General features: G+C 40.3%; 1 protein-coding gene across 3 annotated transcripts in view; it reads right to left on the reverse strand.

Annotated features, from left to right (window-relative positions):
- fhit (fragile histidine triad diadenosine triphosphatase) overlaps window positions 1-19,583 on the reverse strand; it is a 294,062-nt gene that overhangs the window by 259,492 nt on the left and 14,987 nt on the right. For 2 of the 3 annotated variants that reach the window (XM_029278395.2, XM_020639578.3), the window contains exon 3: window positions 5,298-5,385. The gene's annotated coding sequence lies outside the window, so the exon portion shown is untranslated. Of the gene's footprint in view, window positions 1-5,297; window positions 5,386-16,411; window positions 16,483-19,583 lie in introns of all 3 variants that reach the window. The other variant, XM_065955376.1, reaches the window with a different exon arrangement.

The raw sequence follows: 19,583 nt of genomic DNA on the forward strand, positions 1-19,583 counted from the left end.
GCTTTTAATGGGACAAAGAGAAGGGAGACAGCATGGTTTTGTCTGCCCCATATCCTATCATATTGATATTCATTTTCTGAATGAGGCAGATCTGATGAAGGCAGAAGTCTCACATACCACACTATATGTCTTACATGCTTGCTTTACCCAAGAGAGACTGCTTCCTTATCCTCGCACAAATTTAAAACATGCTGTGTATTTAAGAAACGTGCCAGCCTGAAGGCCTGACACTCAGGTGAGTTTTGGGCTTAATCAAGCCACTTAATCCATCCCCTTTGAACCCTGTGCCTTACGTCGCGCCCAGATTGTGCACCGCTTAACTAACAAAAGGTAGTCAGAGTCGCCCCGATACACTTAGCACCACACGCTTTAGACTGAGCGTGTTCCAAAAGAGCCCATAGTGTAAAAACATCTCAAACAAAAGAGCTAACAGACCCTGAAATAATGTCATCCTAATCCTTTTTTTCCTGGCAGATATTGGCCAAATAAAAGCCAGTCCATTCAGATGCTTTGTTTATTGCAAACCAGCGTGCTCCCGGTGCGCCAGCTGTCACTGAACTCTGTTATAACTGAAAGGGAGTATACCATGGAGGGGGCACAAACAAACAGGAGCCAACAGCTTGAATTAATCATATCCACCCTGACAGAGAGTCAAGCCCTTCCAGGCTAAATAGTCACTTTGTGGATCTTTTACTAACATTTCTCAGGTGGACCAAATGTTTAAAGTGCTGCTGGCTGAAAGCTGCATCTGAACGTCGGTGTTTTATTCATGCTGGAGATAAAGAGACGCTGTTTAAAGCTTCCTGACACACAACACATCCCCACTGAGCCACAGAGTATCAGAAAACACTCTTTAAAATATTGAATGTCCAGTTTTTTTTACGTTGCATTTAATAAACATACATCCAATTAACTGGAAGATGTTTAGCATTACAGCGTACATTAATAATGTAGAACTGGTATCATGACTTTATGATATACAGTACGTCAGTGTTTCTCAAAGTGGGGGTCCAAACGCCCAGGGGGGGGGTCTCCCGGGGGCGCTTGGCACTTTGCAGAAACTTGGAGGGATGACATGGGGAAATGGAACTAATATGAATCAACTAATGACATTTGTTGTGAAAATAACATGAACCCAATAATCAGGATGTAGGTCAGAAATGAATGCCTTCATCGTTTTAATCGTGTTGATGGCGCTATTTTGTCCCTTTAGGTGCACAGTATGTAAACCCCCGCAAAGTCTCCCAGTAGTCATAGTGATGGAAAAGAACGACCCTGCTGGGCCTTTGGGAGTTTATTAATAAGTGAAATCAGCCAGACAGCTCAGCTGATGAGTCATAAGTTATATTCACATTGTGACATCCAACATTTACATTTGTTACCGTGCTCTTGAACGGTTTGCACTTTGTTTTCCATATGTTACGAGTTTCTTTGTACATGGTTAAATAAATGTTGTACTCTCCTGGAAGTTCCTTTTTGGCTTCCAAAATAAAAGCAGGTTGGTCTTTAAACAAGAAGTAAAATAATGGAATTTGAAACATGTTAAAAAATTCAATTAATTGAAATTTAGCAATTAAAAAAACATCAATGGCCATACAGTGCACAAATATATATATATATATATATATATACACACACACACAAACACACACACACACACACACACACACACACACACACACACACACACACACACACACACATATATACATATATAGTCAACACAAATCCAATGAAAAGACCAAAACAAACCATCAGTGTGTAATACAGACGAGAGTGTAAAAAGTGTGGTGGGTCAAAAGCCTGCGATGCATTATAACTTTGTGCCATGGAGCTGAATGGTCAATAAAACCCCACATGCTGTAAACTCAAGCCAACAAACCTGAGTTCTTCTGCTGGAAATACTCATGAGAGACCAAAGTTTGTACAGTTTTCATTCACTGCTCAGAATATAGCCAAACAATTGCCCATCATCCATTTCCTTCCGTTTGGAAAATGTTCTGTTACCTTGCTGCTCTCCTGTTTAAGGAGATAACTATGCCTTGAGAAAAGGGAAAACAACATATTTGTAAGACTTTTTGTGGACTTGTAGCCGAGTGCCCCAGAACAGGTTGTAGCATTTTAGTATTTGTTACAAAACTGAAGACTGAGTAAATCCAATTCAGACATTTCTCTCCATCCCACTTTATATGATAAGGGAAAAAGCTGTAAATATGTGAAATGACAGATTTAGACCATTGGAAAGCTTTAGACTACTTTTATGTTTCACTTTTTTGGGAGGAGGGGCCAAATGAGGGGGGCATGTATGATGCATTGCTGATTTTAGCAAAAATCTGTAGTTTATAAAAATTCTGTGGCAGACTGAGAGGAAAAATGTTGACCGTCAGGGAGCTCAGTGTTCAGGTTCAGAATCTGATTCTGGTTCCTCAAACATGTTAGGGCAGCCAGATGAACCCGCTACTGTCAGGACGTAACAGTTTTAGAAAGCTTGAGGGAGGTGTGTCTTTCCCACAAGTGGGCGTGGCTTCAGTGCATTCAATGGACATGCCCACAGCATCCCGAAGCAGCGATTACTGCTCAACTTTTCACAACTTTGAAACTGAATTTTAAACAAAGCGTTTTATTTTTACAACTAAAGTCATAGATGGTGGTTAATAAAAGCCTTCTGTTGCATAACAAACTTCATGTACATATTTTGTATCACTTTATACATACTTTAAGTATTGGTATGAAAAGATATAATAGCTCTCCATTCTAGTGCTCAACACTAGTGAAGTTGTCTAAATTATACACAAACCACAAGTTGAGTCTACTGCTCTTACACACACTAAAATGTGTGTCGTGCTGTGAAACGAGAAAAAGCTCCCAAAAGCAACAATTTGGTGCCAACATCTGAATATCTTTTCCCTCAACATGCTAAACGCTGATCCACGAAATCTGTTCCATTTGGAAAACTCCACTCTCTGCATTTATACGACCCAAAAACATAACATGAAACCTTCTTAGAATTCTCCCCCGAAAAAAAAAAAAAGGAACATGCCCATTTTAAAATATTCCAACATCAACTATCACTCATAATCCAGAAGAAGAAGTGAGTGGGGATGTCTGTATCTGCACAGACCCGGCCCCTCTCTCTGGATTTTCAGTTTTTTTATTATGTTGTTATTATGTTGCTGTGTTTCAGGCAATCCTGGCTGTCAATCATTGTGCGGTGGTGTTAAAGCTCACAGCAAACACTCCCGAGGTCAGGACTAAATGAAAACAGCTACCAGGTGACATCATTGTCTCTCTGCACCAGATTGCTGACGGAACTTCTCCAACTTTATGAGACGCCTAAAGGACTTCAACTTTAGTATTCAGAGGCGTGTGAATGAGAACACTCTGCTGAGTGGGGGCTGTTTGAGGTGTGGGAGGGCGGAGTGCAACTGCATGTAAATGTCAACCTGATTTATACTTCTGAATCAAATCTAAGCCATAGCATACACCTTAGGCTCATCTCTCTGATCCTATGCTTAAGCCTATACATACACACCTCCTCAAAATTGTAACTACGCATTGAAACGATGCAGACCACAAGTCCTGTGGTTTGCTACGGGCATATTGTGTGTATTCTGAAATGAGATTAATGGCTGCAGATGACGATATATTTGCAGACTTCTGAAATGATTAGAATAACATTTCCTCAGTGGTCGAACAAGTCCATAAATCCCCCCCCCATCCTCCTCCTCCTCCTGTACATTCCATCTCCTCTGATGTCTCCTTTCTTTTTCTTCTTTGCAATAATCGCAGTTTAATCAACTGCTATATTTATCAGTTCTAACTCCAACACAGTATAGACACTTTCAGTAGCCATGGTTTCCTTTTCGCAAAAAAATAAATAAATAAATAAGAAGACAATGTGACTGCACTGGAAACTGCAGATATCAGTATTGCAGAGCTATGCCGAAACAATAATCCAGAGGTTGCCTGTCCAGAGGGTCCGGCCCTCTCCCTCTCTGACTCCCTGATTTCTGACTCTGACCACTGTCCCATCTCTAGAAGGGGACATGGGGAGTCCAAAATATGAACCTTTAAAAATAAAAGAAACACCTATGCACATGTGCTCACAATGGCGTTGGTTGCTATGGCGTAGCTATGACGCTGATTAAATGCATAAAGTATACAAATCAGGCTTAAATCGAGCACCTAACTGCAGGAATCCGCAGACATGCTGAACGTGTAGCCGCTGAAAACAATCCTTAAATAAAGTCTCATTTCTCAGTTCACTGCTTTGCTTTCATCATCGGCCTTCCACTGCGCTGCTTGGGTCAACTATCTCTCTCTATTTTGTTTTTCCAAAGTTTCAGTACTTTCTGATGCTATCGAACGTAAAAAAAAATAACAGAGATAGTGTCATTTTAAAGCACGCGGTTTAGGAAACTATCGAAGTACACATTTTGAAAAACCTCAGCCCAAAGCCAGAGTAAGCAGAGCCTGAGCACTAATTGGTCATGGGTGGCATTATAATCTCAGATGTTTACAAGTACAACATTCCCCTCCAGGTGTTGCTATGATACTATATATCCCAACAATGAGACAGACATGATGTCACAGGGATCTTGACCTTCAAATCTAATCATCACATCATGAGTCCAGTGGACTTTCTTGCCAAATTTCAAGGATATTTCCGTCCAGGGACTAAAAGCATTCACATGAACTGGATGAACACACAAACTTCCACTGACAAAGTTTCATCATCTCAATAATGTAAAAGCCAGCAAAGATAAAGATCTTGCATTCCAGACAGTGATCATGTCATTATTATGAACTTCACCATGTTTCTGAATCATCCTCACCTTGTCGAGTTTTTAAAGCAAAAAAGCTCAGCGTGCAACGAATACCAAAAGCAACGATCAAAAATCATCACAATGTTTTCTTCTTTGCAAAATGTATGTGTCTCCCGTGTGCTCATTAGAACGCAACAAGAAACTAGGTTTTTACCAGACAGAGGCCCCTGCACACTCTCCTATAAATGCTAAATGCGCGAGCTGCACATGAACAGTGATGTGAACAGAGAGCCACGACTGAGCACAGTCGCGCTGTCGGCTAAGTCATTAGACGTGCAGCGTGTGCGACACTTTGCACTGAAGGGAAGGATATGAACACAACATCAAAAATGTTTATTCTATCTGTTATCAACGTTCCTACATCCCCTTGAATTTAAAAAAAAAAAAAAAAAAGGAAGGAAAATCAATGACTCAGCGTTTCTTTGTTGTTGTTTTTTTTAATGTTGAGGGTGATGCAGTAAATACACTTACCTTCAACCTGCCGGCTTCCCGCAGCTGTGCAGATGGATAATTACAGAGAGGTTGGAAGGGAACGGATGGAGAGGAGCCGGTTCTCAGGCTGGAGGGCAGAGGGAATAGAAAATAACAAGATGAGTTTAATTACTGTAGGGTACACAGGACTAATAAGACTTCTCTTGTCACATTGTGATCAAACATAAGGGGGCTGTGAGGCAGGATGTTACGTTGACTGATTAAGGATGAGGCCCATGTGACAGCGGCACTCTGTCAGGAAGCTGTTTCAGTATTGACAGAGAGAGAGAGAGCGGTGGCGCTCCCGGACAAATCCCAACAGGTACGTTTACCTCACCTGGAGCTCTGCCCGCATGCTAATGACTTAAATCGGCAGCGTACGCGTTGACATTTTCAAACTGTTTAACCGAGAGCTGCTGCTGCTTGTGTCAGAAGTGAGGTGTTAAAGGGCTCGGAATTGTTAAAGACAAACACATGAACATGCACTGCTGCACTCCAGTGCCTTACGTGAACTCAATCATTAGGATCCATTTGTTTAATCAATTTGCACAAAGGGCTTGTTCAGTGTGTGTGTGTGTGCCTGGAGCATCCACTGTGCGGCTCAACTCACTGAACTAACTGTTCACCTCACAGCGTGAGAGAGGGTTGTTCTTAAGAGACAGTGAGCTGCAGCGATTCCCCCTCGGTGTCTCTGTAAGGGGCAAAGAAGCCAATAGAAGATAGTATAAGAGAGGAAACTGTTGTAACTTCTTCAGGTAAGATTTGATATCCTGGCGCTGATAAGAGTCAGTCAGGTGAAAACAGTCAAACACAGCACATTGCTCAGGACAGTGAAACGCATCAGAGACGATCATACTCTGCTTAAAGGCTTTATATGGGATTTTTTCACATTTAAATATAATAGAAATCAAGTATCTCCTCTGAAAATAACTGTGAGTCATGACTGTCTACAATGGGTGTAACACCCGAGTCCCACTGTCTGTGATGTTTTCAGAGTTTTCAGAGTCCTATCTTCAGTTTGTTTACATCGCCGGGATGGCCGGCTGACTCCTCCCCTCGTGTATAAAAGTTGTTTAATTGAGGGACTAGAGAAAAGAAGAATAACATACTGTACTCACTGCTTAACTGTGTTTCTAGATCACGCTCATTTCAGGTAAATTTACATGCAGTGTGAAGATACGAGCATAATAAAGATTATGCTAGCATTAGCATGCTAACACAACAATGCACAGCAAGTTGTTTTGGTTTCATGCTGGTACTCAAGGGCGACATCTGCTGGATCAAAAAAAATGCATATAATGCCTTTAAAATAAAATAAATGCATGTAAAACATAAGTGAATAAATTCCATAAATCAGGTTTTTCATGGCTTGGGGGGGTCGGAGGTTGCATCAAGGTGGCAGGCTGCTACTCCAAATGATTGGTCAGGGAAACACTGACTGAGCTGAGATTTAGTTGGATAAATACACTTAGTGAACTTAAAGGCAGGGTTGGTAATTTTCTGCAGATCCACTTTTTTTAAGTTTTTGGTTGAAATTGTCTTTAGGTCCTGACAGAAATGCTCTGAAAAAGGAACGAATAAAATCTGTCATCTGTAGCAGCTGTAAGACATCCCAGCTGACAACAGCTTCACAAACAGCTCAGACAAGAATGAGCACCAAGATTTTCTTCTTCTTAAAACACTTAAATGAGTTATTGGAAGAATAATATAAGAAAGCCTGGCTGAGCAGAGAGCAGTGTGGATTCACTGTCCAGTGTTTAGAAAAAGCAGAAAGAATAAAATCAGACTACAGTGACCTTTCCTGGTTTTAACTTTTCCATCAAGATGCACCAACAACATCACTCCTCTTTCGCCTGGCTACGTTTACAGTGATGTTGCGGTCTGAAGGACGAGACAGACGGGTCAGTAGACGGGGTCAAACAATGCAGGAGACAGAGGCAGAAGTCCAGTTATGATTTCATGCCACGTTTCCTGAACTCAACCAGGAAGATTTTTGTGCCTAAATCTTTACAAACAGACCATCTTCTGTTTTCATTGTGTGAAAAGGGAAGATGCTTAAGGATGCCTTTTTCACAGACCCTAACAGACACTAGACTGAGAGTAGGACAGCCTCAGATTTTGACCTGGGATGAGACTTTGTAGGACACTTCTTTTTTTAGAATACCAATGTGTGACGCCCCCTGCTGTTTTCAATGTTTGTGTATGAGTGTGTTAATTGGAGCCTCCTGGGAACATCTTGACCCGGTGCTCCCAGGTTATATAATCAAGGCCCTGTTGTCCAGGATGCCTCTCTGCTGTGGTCGCTTTGGTTTGTCCTCATTCTTGCTCTTTTCTTTTTTTTGTAGAAACCTGTGTGCGTTTTTTTTTATTATTTAAGATCCAGCTAGCTTGTACAATATCCCCTGCTTGTCACTCCTCTCTCTCTGGTCCCTCTTTAGAAACCATGTCCATGAAAAATTCATCAAAATTAAATAAATAAATTAAGTGCAGCTCTTGACATTCACATGCCTAAATACCTTCAGAAATACACCAAGGTACAGCCGATGAAATATTTAACACAACCTGAGTTAATGTTTCTTTAATTCACTTCACATCATGATGTATTTTTTTTTCGTCTCATGGGGCGTTGTGTTAGGTCCATATCCTCCGTTCTCTCAGCTTACCCTGGAGTCTGATTGTGCCTCATGTTAAAAAAAAGCTGTGTGTGTCTTAGGTCATCAGGGGGGGTGTACAAAAATTCTAAATAAAGGCCTAACAATTTTCTATTTTAAATGTGAAATCATGAAATTTCAAACATGCGATTAAAACCGCAATTAAACCTACAATATGCAGAATGTTTACACTAAAACGTCTACATTGATTAAAAAACTAATAAACCTAGGTTATACATTTTTTGTTGAGTACTAACTTTACCTAAAATATTTTGGATAAATATCAAAGCCAGAGAATCAGTCATTTTAAATTTGTCACAGGACGTGTCTTGCCGCCACCGTGACAGAGCAGCCGACACATGTTTATCGTTGCCGTGGAAACACAGCAAGCACAAGCAAGCCCGTACTGCTACTAATATCTGTCGTACTGTTGCTGTATGTGCTGCTGTAATAAAAAACATCTTGTAAATTATACTCGGATTCATTAGCTCGTTGGGAAACATGTTCTCTTCCTGAAGTTGGTTTCGCCCATTCGTCTTCACTACGGTCAATTCGGAGTTCGTTTTATCAGAGGGAGTAGCAGAGAGAATCACTCCCATGATTCCCCGCCAGCCTCAACATCATCTTTTCTTATTGTTTTGATTGAGGGCCCCCTGGTGGCGGAATTTACATACTGTGACTTTAAATAATGGAATTTCGTATTTAATCTTAAACCTTTATCCTTTTCCAGCACTAATTCTAACAATTGCGTTTACAGACAATGGTGGAAATGAGAAGAACAGTCAAACTCACCTTGAGTGAGTGAACTATATTTTATTTGTTTTCATCTGTTTAACCTTAGACGTATGGGAGACCTGAGATATGTACTTCTGTAACATCTCACTGGGGCTTTCTCTTCCCTTCAGTATGAATTTTAATACTTCTGATTCTGTGAGGTGTTTTGAATAGCAGTCCTGTAATGGACTCCTTGTGGACTTCAGTCAACAATGAAAATATGGATTTTTTTGTATTTTAATATAGAACCATGTATTGATTTCCAATCCCAATGGTCTTCATTTAAAGTGTCACAGTTTGAAATGGATGCAAGGGGAACATTGTCAATACATTTAAAGGAGAAAGGCACAGATACAGATTTATACAGTACACACTTCTTTACAATACAGTGCGCTAATAAACGGTAACTTTTGTATAATGTTTATAAAATCTGCATGATAAGTACATTTCATTAAATATTTCTAGGGAAGCTAAGTTAACATTTTGCCAAGATAGTTGATTCTAAGAGTGTTTTATCCTCGCCAGGGACCCCAATCAACATTCCTTGTACGATAAACCTGTTGGCCGGATGACACACCTGATACAGCGTTCTATTTGATTTTTCTACAGCTGGTCCAACGTACTGTGTACTGTCAAATGATGGGTCTATGATGCATTTTTATACCTATTGTTTTTTAATCATTAAAAGGGGGCTGTGTCCTGTATACTTGTGCGACCAATATACGTTAAAAAAATGCTGAGTCATGCATCGCCATGTGCAGTGCGCGCCACCATCAACCACTTGGCTAGGTTAGATAAAAACACAAACCAGGCAAAACAGCTTTTCTCCATCACAAGGTCATCTTCATGCAATCAAAGAACACGGTGGTGTACTGTTCAGTAAAAAAAAAAAAAAAGGACTTGTGAAGTGGCTTGATACATGGTGCGTTCCATTTACCTCGCAACTCGGATCTCAGATCTCATTGCTGGAAATGATGTCAAACCTGAGTTAACTGCGTTCCTGTTGCGAGTTGGCAACAACTCTGAAAAGCAACAAGAACGCCTTCAGGAGTACCTTTGTATTGTTAGCTTTGAGGAGAAAACTGTCTTCACTCCTTGCGGTTTCAGTAGGTGATTGGCAATGCCTTTTGGTTAGAGCTGGCAACAACAAATGTGTTTTAATAGCAAAGGTTCCAGAGTTCAGTCGGAGATGAAATAACGTATCGATCAGCAGTGAAGCAAACACACCTTGGGAAGATTTTCTGTCAGATATACAGTGGAAGAAGAGCAGCTGAAGGAAGAAAAAGGGAGGGTGCAAACACTTAACAAAATGTGGACAGTAAGATGAATGTAGTAGAATCAGTACACACAGTTCTGCTCTATAGCAACGGGCACTTCAGTAGCTGAACATTTGGCCCTATTGTAGGGGTCGGAACCCTTTACTATCAAAAAGGCACCCAACCATTCCCAAAGAAATCCATCTGGAGAGTATGTAGATTCCATCACGAGGGGGCTCTCAATCAATACAATAACGAAAGCAAGGTGTCAGAGTTACAAATTGCTCCTTTAAAGACAGAGTTGGTCATTTTCTCCAGATCCACTTTCTAAGTTTTTGGTTAAAATTGTTTTTTGGTCCTGACAGAAATTAATAACTCATGTTCTCTGAAAAAGGAAGGAAGAAATCCTGTCATCTGTAGCAGTTTTAAGCCTGTAAAACTTCAACAAATGTCTGCCATGAGGTACCAATCTGATGAACCAATCACACGCCTCCCTGTCTCCCTGCTTGTTCCCTACCCCATGCGTGCATGAGCCCACATAAAGCATGAGCTTAGGTCGCTTCTGGAGCAACGGCGCTTGTGCGTGTAAGTGAGGGGGCGTGGCTTTTGAGAGAGCGCAGAGGGGAGGGGGTGGGTGCAGACGGAGCACTGAGGGAATGCTACTTTCAAAATCATGCGACTAGTTTTCGATAATTACCAACCCTGCCTTTAAGTAAATGAATAACTGGTTCTTAAGATTTCATTGCAAAGATTGTGCAAGAAGAAGAAAGAAGGCAAAACACTGAACTAAATCACACCAGCAGACGAACTGAGCTGAAAATCCATTCACTTTCATTTAGTTTGTCAATGGTATAACTCGGATTTAAAACACTAAAGTGTAAACATAACTCCCAAAATAACTTAAGATCATCGACGATTTGAAAGATAAACTTTAGGTGGCACCAGCCTGTTACCATATATAACACAGTGTCGACAAATCAACCAGGAAAACTTTACAGATTAAAAACTCCAGAGGAAAATCCAAAGTTTATGACATTACAACACTTAAATAAAGTTGTCCTGACATATTATCATATTATCAGACCAAACCCCTTAAGCGCCTCTTTAGCCTGTTTTCTGTGCCTGTGTGTCATGCTGTTAGAGGACATTGCTGGATTGGATTGGGACAGGAAAAGCCCATTTATCACAACATCAGCTGCCCAGCAGGCAGGAGAGGCGAGCTGGCAGTGCCGCTGATGGACTGGCAAAGTCGTCGTATTACCTCAGCCCCCCGGCCTCCCCATCGCCTCACTGATGAGCCCCTTGCCTGCCATCTAGGCCCCTGCACTCTCTTTCCATTTCTGTGAGATTCCCAGGGGTGACAGGGAGGCGTTGGGTGGCTGATAGCGAGAGTAATTAAAAGGGCTGATTAGAATGACGGAAGGAGGACACCCAGGGAGAAAACAAGAATCTCTCTCTCCAGACAGAAAATGGGAAAAAGAGGGAGAAAGAAGAGTGAGGTAAAAAAAGATACCGCAGGGATATCACATCAGATCAGTCTTCAAGTTAACATAGTTTTTTTTTTGTGTCCTCAGTCACTTGAATTGGGGCAGAATCTTTGGGGAATCACCGTCACACAAGTCCCAGAAACACCGCACGGAGCCGGAAAGATGTACTCTACTGAGAGTTTTTCAAGGTAAAGCCAAGAACACGACAGTTAGGCCTACTTCTCTCCGTCACGCACACATGACATCTATATTTTCATATGATTCTATTATTCATATTCAAACTACAGAGACACGTTCAATCCACTTAAACACAGGAAATAGACTAAAATAACTCCAAGAACTATTCAATATGATGTGTTCAGGAAAAAGGTTTAACACTATGAACTCTAGTTCTAGTCTCTAGTACAAAAGAGAAACAGCCTCTATGGGGCTGTTTGAAAGTGAAGGGGGGGGAGCTTCATGGATGAACTGACGTTAAAATGTTCTTATTGAATTTGATTATTACGTTGATAGCATGTAGAAACATGCAATAGAAAAGTCCAAAACAAAGGCAATGAGAGAAACTCCCTGCTTTATAAAAATAGCAAGCTGCAAAATGACAAAACATTGCATGAACAATGAAAGCTCTGTAATTATTTTCTTCAACCTGAGACATGACACCTCCCTAACCTATACCTTAGTGTTCAAACATGAACTCTCAACACATGAATTAATCACTTTAGTCATGTAATGTGAATTCTGGAAAAAGCAGATCAGAAAATCCTCTTTTCAGTTGTTTTGAAGGCAGTAGAGAAAAAAAACAGTCCCGTTCTTCCCGTTGATGTATGTTTGGACTGGACATAAATATCAACAGCAGAGAAGTAGATCTGGTGGATTAACATGTGACAATTGGCCTTTCTTTTTTTTATTCTTGTTGGTCAACAGCATTTTACTTGCAGAACGACAACTCACACTGGGAAGGATCAGCAGCATTGATGCTCAAATATGAACTGTAGTCCTCCAAGCCCGGCGGCCCTGGTTCGAATCCGCCCTTAGGCTCCTTTCTCGCATGTCATTCCCCGCTCTCTCTCTCTCCCTGATTTCCAACTCTATCCACTGTCATATCTCTCCAATAAAGGCCCAACAATAAATCTTGAATAAATTCATAAACCATACAGAACCAAATACATTTTTACAAATTTAAAGCAGTGGTATTTCAGTGCTTATTTTTAGGACTGTTGTCATAAATCAGTAGGAAATCATACTGACTTTCTTGGGAGGGCTTTAGGATATAAATTCGGTTTGTTTGAGCTGCCAGTTTGTGTTCAATACAGTTATGTTAAAGAAACATTCAGTCCTCTCAAGAGTCCTCTCGGCACATAGGCATCAAAAAGTGATTTCATGTGACTGGCTGAATCATACATTCATACATACATAGCATTCATAAATGTGCCCTTGGATACACGTCAAGTACAATCATATCTCAGTGCCGCATACAGTTTCAATGCATGCAGCAGTTCATGGAAAAGTCAAAATTCTCCAGTAAGAGAATTTAAGTCGTCATTTATGAGGAGTAAAAAATCTTGGGTGTAGCTGGAATTGAGGATTTTGTGTTGTATTTCAGGAAAGGGACAATGTTGGGAATTTAATGAAGTAAACTGTGCTCACAAGGAAATGGAATCCTTTCACTGACAAGCCACATCTTTTGGTAATGAGGGTTCCTGCTGCTACTTAAAACAAATCCAGCTTGAAATACATTTAATACCTGAATGTTTTCTGCAGCAGGTCAGGTCAAAGATTCAGACCATAGAGGGTATGATCAGTAGGACGGAGCCACAGCTGCCTGGGAGTGAAGCCAACATATTAAGAGCTCCCCCTGCTGACCGACTGCAGTGCAAGTCTTAAACCTGTGTTTTAATAGCAATGACAATAAAGATCTACTTTATTCTTTGACCTTTTTATCTGTAAGTTAAATGTATGCCTCAGTTTGGGTAAGGGGCGTGGCCTCAATTCACACACCTTGATTCCAAATTACGACACCAGCATCAATTACTAGTTACATTTTTCAGTTGGCACCCATTGTGGTGGTATTTTGTAGTGTCATACTCGCAATCTGTTTTGGTCTAAAGACCAATTTTTTGAGATCTCGTATTGGAATCAAAATTATTTTTACTCGGTCTTCTCTCTGTCTTGGACTGGGTGGATCCCAGATTTTAAATCAAGACCACTGACAGGCTACTTTTCCACGTCATTACTTAAATTAGAAGGCAAACACCTCTTTCTAAAAGAAAAAATAACTTCAATTCATTTGTAGTTAGATTTTTATCCCCCGAATACGGCTGCCACCTTCCCGGTGTTACAGTCTAAGTGAGTGACACGCCCTCTGTACACAAGATGATTTTTCAGGGATATTTATGGTCTTGGTCTTGGTCTTGGTCTTGGTCTTGGTCTTGTCTGTCTCGACCCCTAAATGTCTTGGTCTTGTCACGGTCTCGCCCCATCTTTGTCTTGACTTGGTCTCGACCTCTAAACGTCTTGGTCTTGTCTCGGTCTCTGAGCACTCTAGTCTCTGGTATGTCTTGGTCTCGATAAGTTTTGTCTTGGCTTCACTTCTGTGCAATATCGTGTCCATATAAATCTATATTAATATACAGTCAGTGATTGACAACCCAATTCAATGAATACAATCGCCAAAGGAAAGCTTTGAATTTGTGTAATTATTTTCTTCAACCACAAACATGACACCTCCCTAACTTATACATTAGAGGTCAAACATGAACTCTCAACACACAAATTAATCACTTTAGTCATGTTATGTGAATTCTGGAAAAAGCAGATCAGAAAATCCTCTTTTCGGTTGTTTTGAAGGCAGTAGAGAAAAAAAACAGTCCTGTTCTTCCTTGATGCTCCTTGATATTTGATGCTCAAATATGAACTGAACTAGGATATGTGGATATCTTGGTTCAGTTCAATGAGTTAGTAACCTTCATACGTAGAGAGCCGCTTTAAAAGGTTCAGAACAGTTTGACATGTATGACAGATGCGGAGGAGGCAGGAGTGAAGCGCCTGGACCTCTTCCAGCAGAAGTCCACCCGTGGCAGCACGGCTCCGATGCTCCGACGCAGAGTGACCTTGATCACCGCTGCTATCTCACGAGTGATGGACTGTCAGAGCAGGAAACTTCCATGGCTGGGATACACATTATAAATGTAAAAGCAACTGTATATCCTATCGTCAAGTGATACCATGACAGCTTGAGTGGTAACTTCAGCCCCAGGAAGATAAAAAGATTTAATTAATTAATTAGACGGACATGCTAGGAGAAGCGCTGACTGAGTTATTTTTCTTGTTAAATTACAAATAAAATCTCCTTAACATGTCAGAAGGGGTCAGTAACAAGAATCATCAAAAACATGGTCACAGGGTAATTTGAGTGACATAAAAACACGATCCTTATATAGAAATAATAACCGCCATAATGCTCTACCACCTGGATGTAAACAAGCACAGAGGATGGATGTCATCTTGTAGAGAAGTTGGGCAGGATTATGATGTAGGGAATGGAGATGAAGTTACAGGTAAATGGTGTCAGTTTAAACTATAGCCACATATAGCCTCCCGACCATAACATTGGGTGACCAGCACAGGCATGTGGACCTGAAAGGAGGACCCAAGGCCGGCGGTGCTAACTCTGCTAATGTAGGCAACTCTCTGCAAACCAATTTGACATTGTTAACCCGCAGACGCTGTGATCCCGTGTTTAGCCGTGTTAAATAAATTGTGATTAATCTTGACGGTTGTCTGAGCTTTAAACTAGTCGACTAGTCTGGATTAAACAGAAAATTTAATCCACAGGGAAATTAGCTGAAACATCCCGAGAGCTAAGCATGTTACTGTAAAAAGCCCACTGTGTGTCACCAGAGCAGATGGCGTCAACAGAATTAATGAACTGATGAAGAATGCAGGCTTTGTAATTAGCTGCAAACTAGTAACTTGTAGATTCTGGATAATCCTGATTACACTCTTCATCACCTGCTGGACTGGCAGTGAAGACTATTTTCAAAGACACTGGTTACACTTTGCTATCAGGCTCAAATGCAGGAAATATTTCTTGCAAAATGCAATGACTCTTCATAACACCTCGCCTCTGTCAATCAAGGAAAACTCTCCCTGATAGTCTCTTTCTTACTTACACTGCATTTCATTTTGTTAGTAATACAAGCTAGCAAATGTTTCTTTTTGAAAATTCAATAAAACTGCACACTTTATCTGCACATCAACACCTCTTCCTGAGTGATATTTTGGAGCCTTACTTCTGATGTAAATATGTCTACTTCTATTGAAGGTATATTTACAGAGGTAATCTTTTCCTGGTGTCTTTTTCTTTGCTCTGAAAACTTGCATGCTCTTACGTCGTAGTTTCGCAGTTAGGGATCAATGAAGGAGAGACACGAGAAAGCCAGTCAGTATGTCAGTCAATCAGGCGGTCAGTAATAAACAAACTCTCTCATAATGTTGAAGTACTCAATTCTATCACCACATTCTTCCCAGTTTTCTAGCAAAATTGCGTTAAATATACAGAGTTGGGATGGTAGGTTGCAGATAACTGAAGATTGCGACCCTCTATACATGAACAGTAACTACATTTCAATGAGCTTGTAAATAGATAGATAGATAGATAGATAGATAGATAGATAGATAGATAGTTTATTGATCCTGAGGGAAATTCAAAGCATCCAGTAGCAGGTTACAAGACGTACATGACATTTGTTACAAATTAAACAGCAAAACCAACGCCCCCCTTCCCATACATATATATTAACCGGAAAAAAACATTTAAAGAATACCTCTAGATGAATCAAACTTAAACTGTGCAATTAAAGATAGACTTATAAGATAGACTTGTAGAGAGTCGAACAGAGAGCAGCAGACTGGATGTTGTGTGCCAGTCAGATTTTCCATCTCACCTGTCTTTGGATGACCTTTCAATGTGCAACCAACGAGACAGAAGCTATCCAAAACGCATCTCGAAAACAACCTGTGATGGGTGGAAGACGATAAACAAAAGTCACCAAAATATTTTGTAATAACTTGTTTCTTTTCCCTGGAACATTTTGTTTAATGAGCTCTATTTGGGTCTTAATTCTGCTTTTTTTCCCTCTTAACCTTACTGCAGTCATGTGGACAATCACGACCACGGTGTTACTGGGTTTGCTTTTGAATACTGATTGTTCCCTAATGGTTCTAATTTCTAATGTATAGATACAATTCACAGTAGTCTTCAGCCTCATTTTCTTCTCTTGCAAATGTCCAAACAGTACTTTGCCAACTGATACACAATAGGGAAAAAAATGGCCTCTCGTGGTCTTTTGAAAAATCTTTAAATGTGTACAGAAGGCACTTGTTTCTTGCCAAACAAAGTCTAAAAACTATACTTGTCCTATGACGAATTCAAGAACCAATAAATACAAGTAAGCAGCCAGTCTGTGTGAGTAACTAGCTTTGGAACTTTCTACAAACGAGAAATCATCAGTCAGGCAGTGACTGTGCAGTTCTATTAATCAGAGTTTGTTCTCAACTTGAGGGCCAATGAGAATGGAAAAAGAAAGTCCTTTACTACAGACAGCAGAGCAATAAGGACATATATCATATCTGTGGCAGTTTAAATCTGACTTAGAGATCAGTGTTTGGAGTGTAGACTCACAATAACTGGTGTAATAAATATCAGTGTAATGAGTAGAACAGATTGTAAATGTTTGCACGTCATATAAAACTGTAGAGATGTTCTTTATGCATCATGAAGTCAAATTACCGATCAGGTGAGGTTTGAAATGCAACAGGCTTCTGTTAAACTGAAAACGTTTCTATATTTTATTCAGCCTTTTCACAGAAGAAATGAGCAGCAAAGTGCTCTTTCGTCTCTCCATTAAATCAGCAGAGTGACACATTAAGAGCTCCGCATCTCATGTGAAATCGTCCCATGTATTCAATTAAAATAATTAAGAGCTTCTTTCTTCGACTTTGATATTTGACAAAGTTAAAGTAATGAGTATATTCTAATTAATGCACTTTGACAGGCTCTGCTGCATTCATGGCCTCTGGTTGTGAGACCTTTTGGCGTTACATGAAGAGATGTGGCACACACTGCGCAGAATATCTGCTGCCTTTAGTTCAGTTCAGCAGAATCCACAAGCTGAAAGAGAATGTTGAATCACAGTAATACAACAAAAAGTCGCCCTTAGAAATGAAAAGGGAAGTGTTTTTTTCATGTCAGCCAGGATCCGGTCTGTCTTTAGAAATTAAGGGAGACCAAGAGGGACAGGTTTGTCCTTAATTTGCTCTATGAGTTAGGCTTGTGCCATCAAATATGGTAACCCATTTATTCAACAATGGCCTACATTCTTCCTCCTTAACAATCATAAAGAAGCAGTTCAACATTCTCACTGCTACTACTCCTGTATTTTACATGTAATGATTCATACAAGCCTGTCAGCTTAGACAACATATGAGTATTTATGTTTTGAACTTTGGCCCGTTTGTTTGTGGATAAAAAATATGTTCAACTGCAAACCATGGACTGTGTATTAAGATAAACAGAGAAACAGCTGCCCGAGAGTGAAGCCAGAATATAAAGAGCACCGCCTGCTGACTGGCTGCAGTGCAGGTCATAAGCCCCGCCTCCTCAATGATAACAGATGGGACGTAGGTCAAACCAAAAAGATAAAATACACGTCACATACATTTTCCTTACATCTGGATTCCGCTGTGAAGGTTAGTTAATATCATGTTTTAAGTTTTAGCAAATTTTTAAAAATGTGGGAGACAACGGACAACAACAACAGGCCATTGGAGAAAAGCAAGTAGTCCATTTTCCAAAATATCAATACATTTCTGCTTGTTTAAGGGTTAAATAACGCAATAGCCGTAGCTGCAGGCTAAGAAAAGCTGCAGAATAATAAAGACTTGACAACCCTGAATGCGAAGAAGAAACTGTTTGCAAAAAATGAAGACTAAGAATATCATGACACAACAAAGATGTGTCTTATTTCATTTGCTGTAAAACACTGAAGGTTGCAGAGAGATCTTAACAATCTACATCATTTGTACCGTCTTTAAGAGAGCTGGAGAGAACCTCAGTTTAAGCCTGAGGCGAGGCAGCTGACAAAACAAGCAGCAGCTGATTACTGTCCTAACACTCAGCTTTCTGCCTCTCCTCTCTAATCTCTCTCACTCTGAACACGTTTACCTTCCCTTTCCCCAATCACATTCATCTTATTTTGAAGGACATTTAGAATACAGAGACTGTAATATAGCATTAGCTACAAAAATGTTATGTTCCACTTTTCCTTTTCTTACTTGACACATCCCTTTGCTTCTCTTAATATGTGTTTAGCAAGTTCCCTTTCCACTGCAGGTCCTATCACCGCTGACTCCCTCTGTTGGTCTGAGAAGTGCACAGACGTCATCTGTCTTCTCTGGAACACAGTCACAAGGCACCTTCAACTCATTTACCTGCTTTGTTAAGGTGACTTTTTGCTGAGTCATTACCAGTCATATAAATACAACCATCAAGTTAAATGAAAACGTGTCCATTAGAGGAGAATTATGTTTACAACAGCATCAAGTTTTACATCGAGCTGGGTGTTTTGGGGCTACTGCTTTTCACATTTTGAATTAAATAAGGAGGGAATGCAAAATCCTGTGGGAAACACAGGCTAATGAGCCAAGTGTTAGCATGCTAACTTGCTAAAGTAAGATGTTTTAGCATTCGCTTCAAAGCACAGCTGTGTCTAAGTACAGAGCCGCTATTCGCTAAAAGCTACCAATTAGCTTGTTTTGATTTGGAAAGAAGAAGCACAGCTGTTGGCAGCTAAGCTGTGCTCCAACTCAACTATGTTTATGTAAATGATGAGCTGACACAAAACATGCCCACAAGCTTTAAACCACTGGGTGGGAGGCTACTGTTTGTCGTTATGTGTTACAAGTTTGTTTTGTTCTGTCCGTTTGTGCGACAAAATCATTTAAAATTCAGATGAACAAAAAAACAATGTTAAAAAATATGGAAACTCAGAATCTGAAAAAAATATGTCTAAACTGTGTGAGAGCTCAACAACTGAACAACAATTGTCATCCAATGTA

This window comes from Labrus bergylta, chromosome 5, assembly GCF_963930695.1.
Source record: "Labrus bergylta chromosome 5, fLabBer1.1, whole genome shotgun sequence".
Lineage (NCBI taxonomy): Eukaryota > Metazoa > Chordata > Actinopteri > Labriformes > Labridae > Labrus > Labrus bergylta.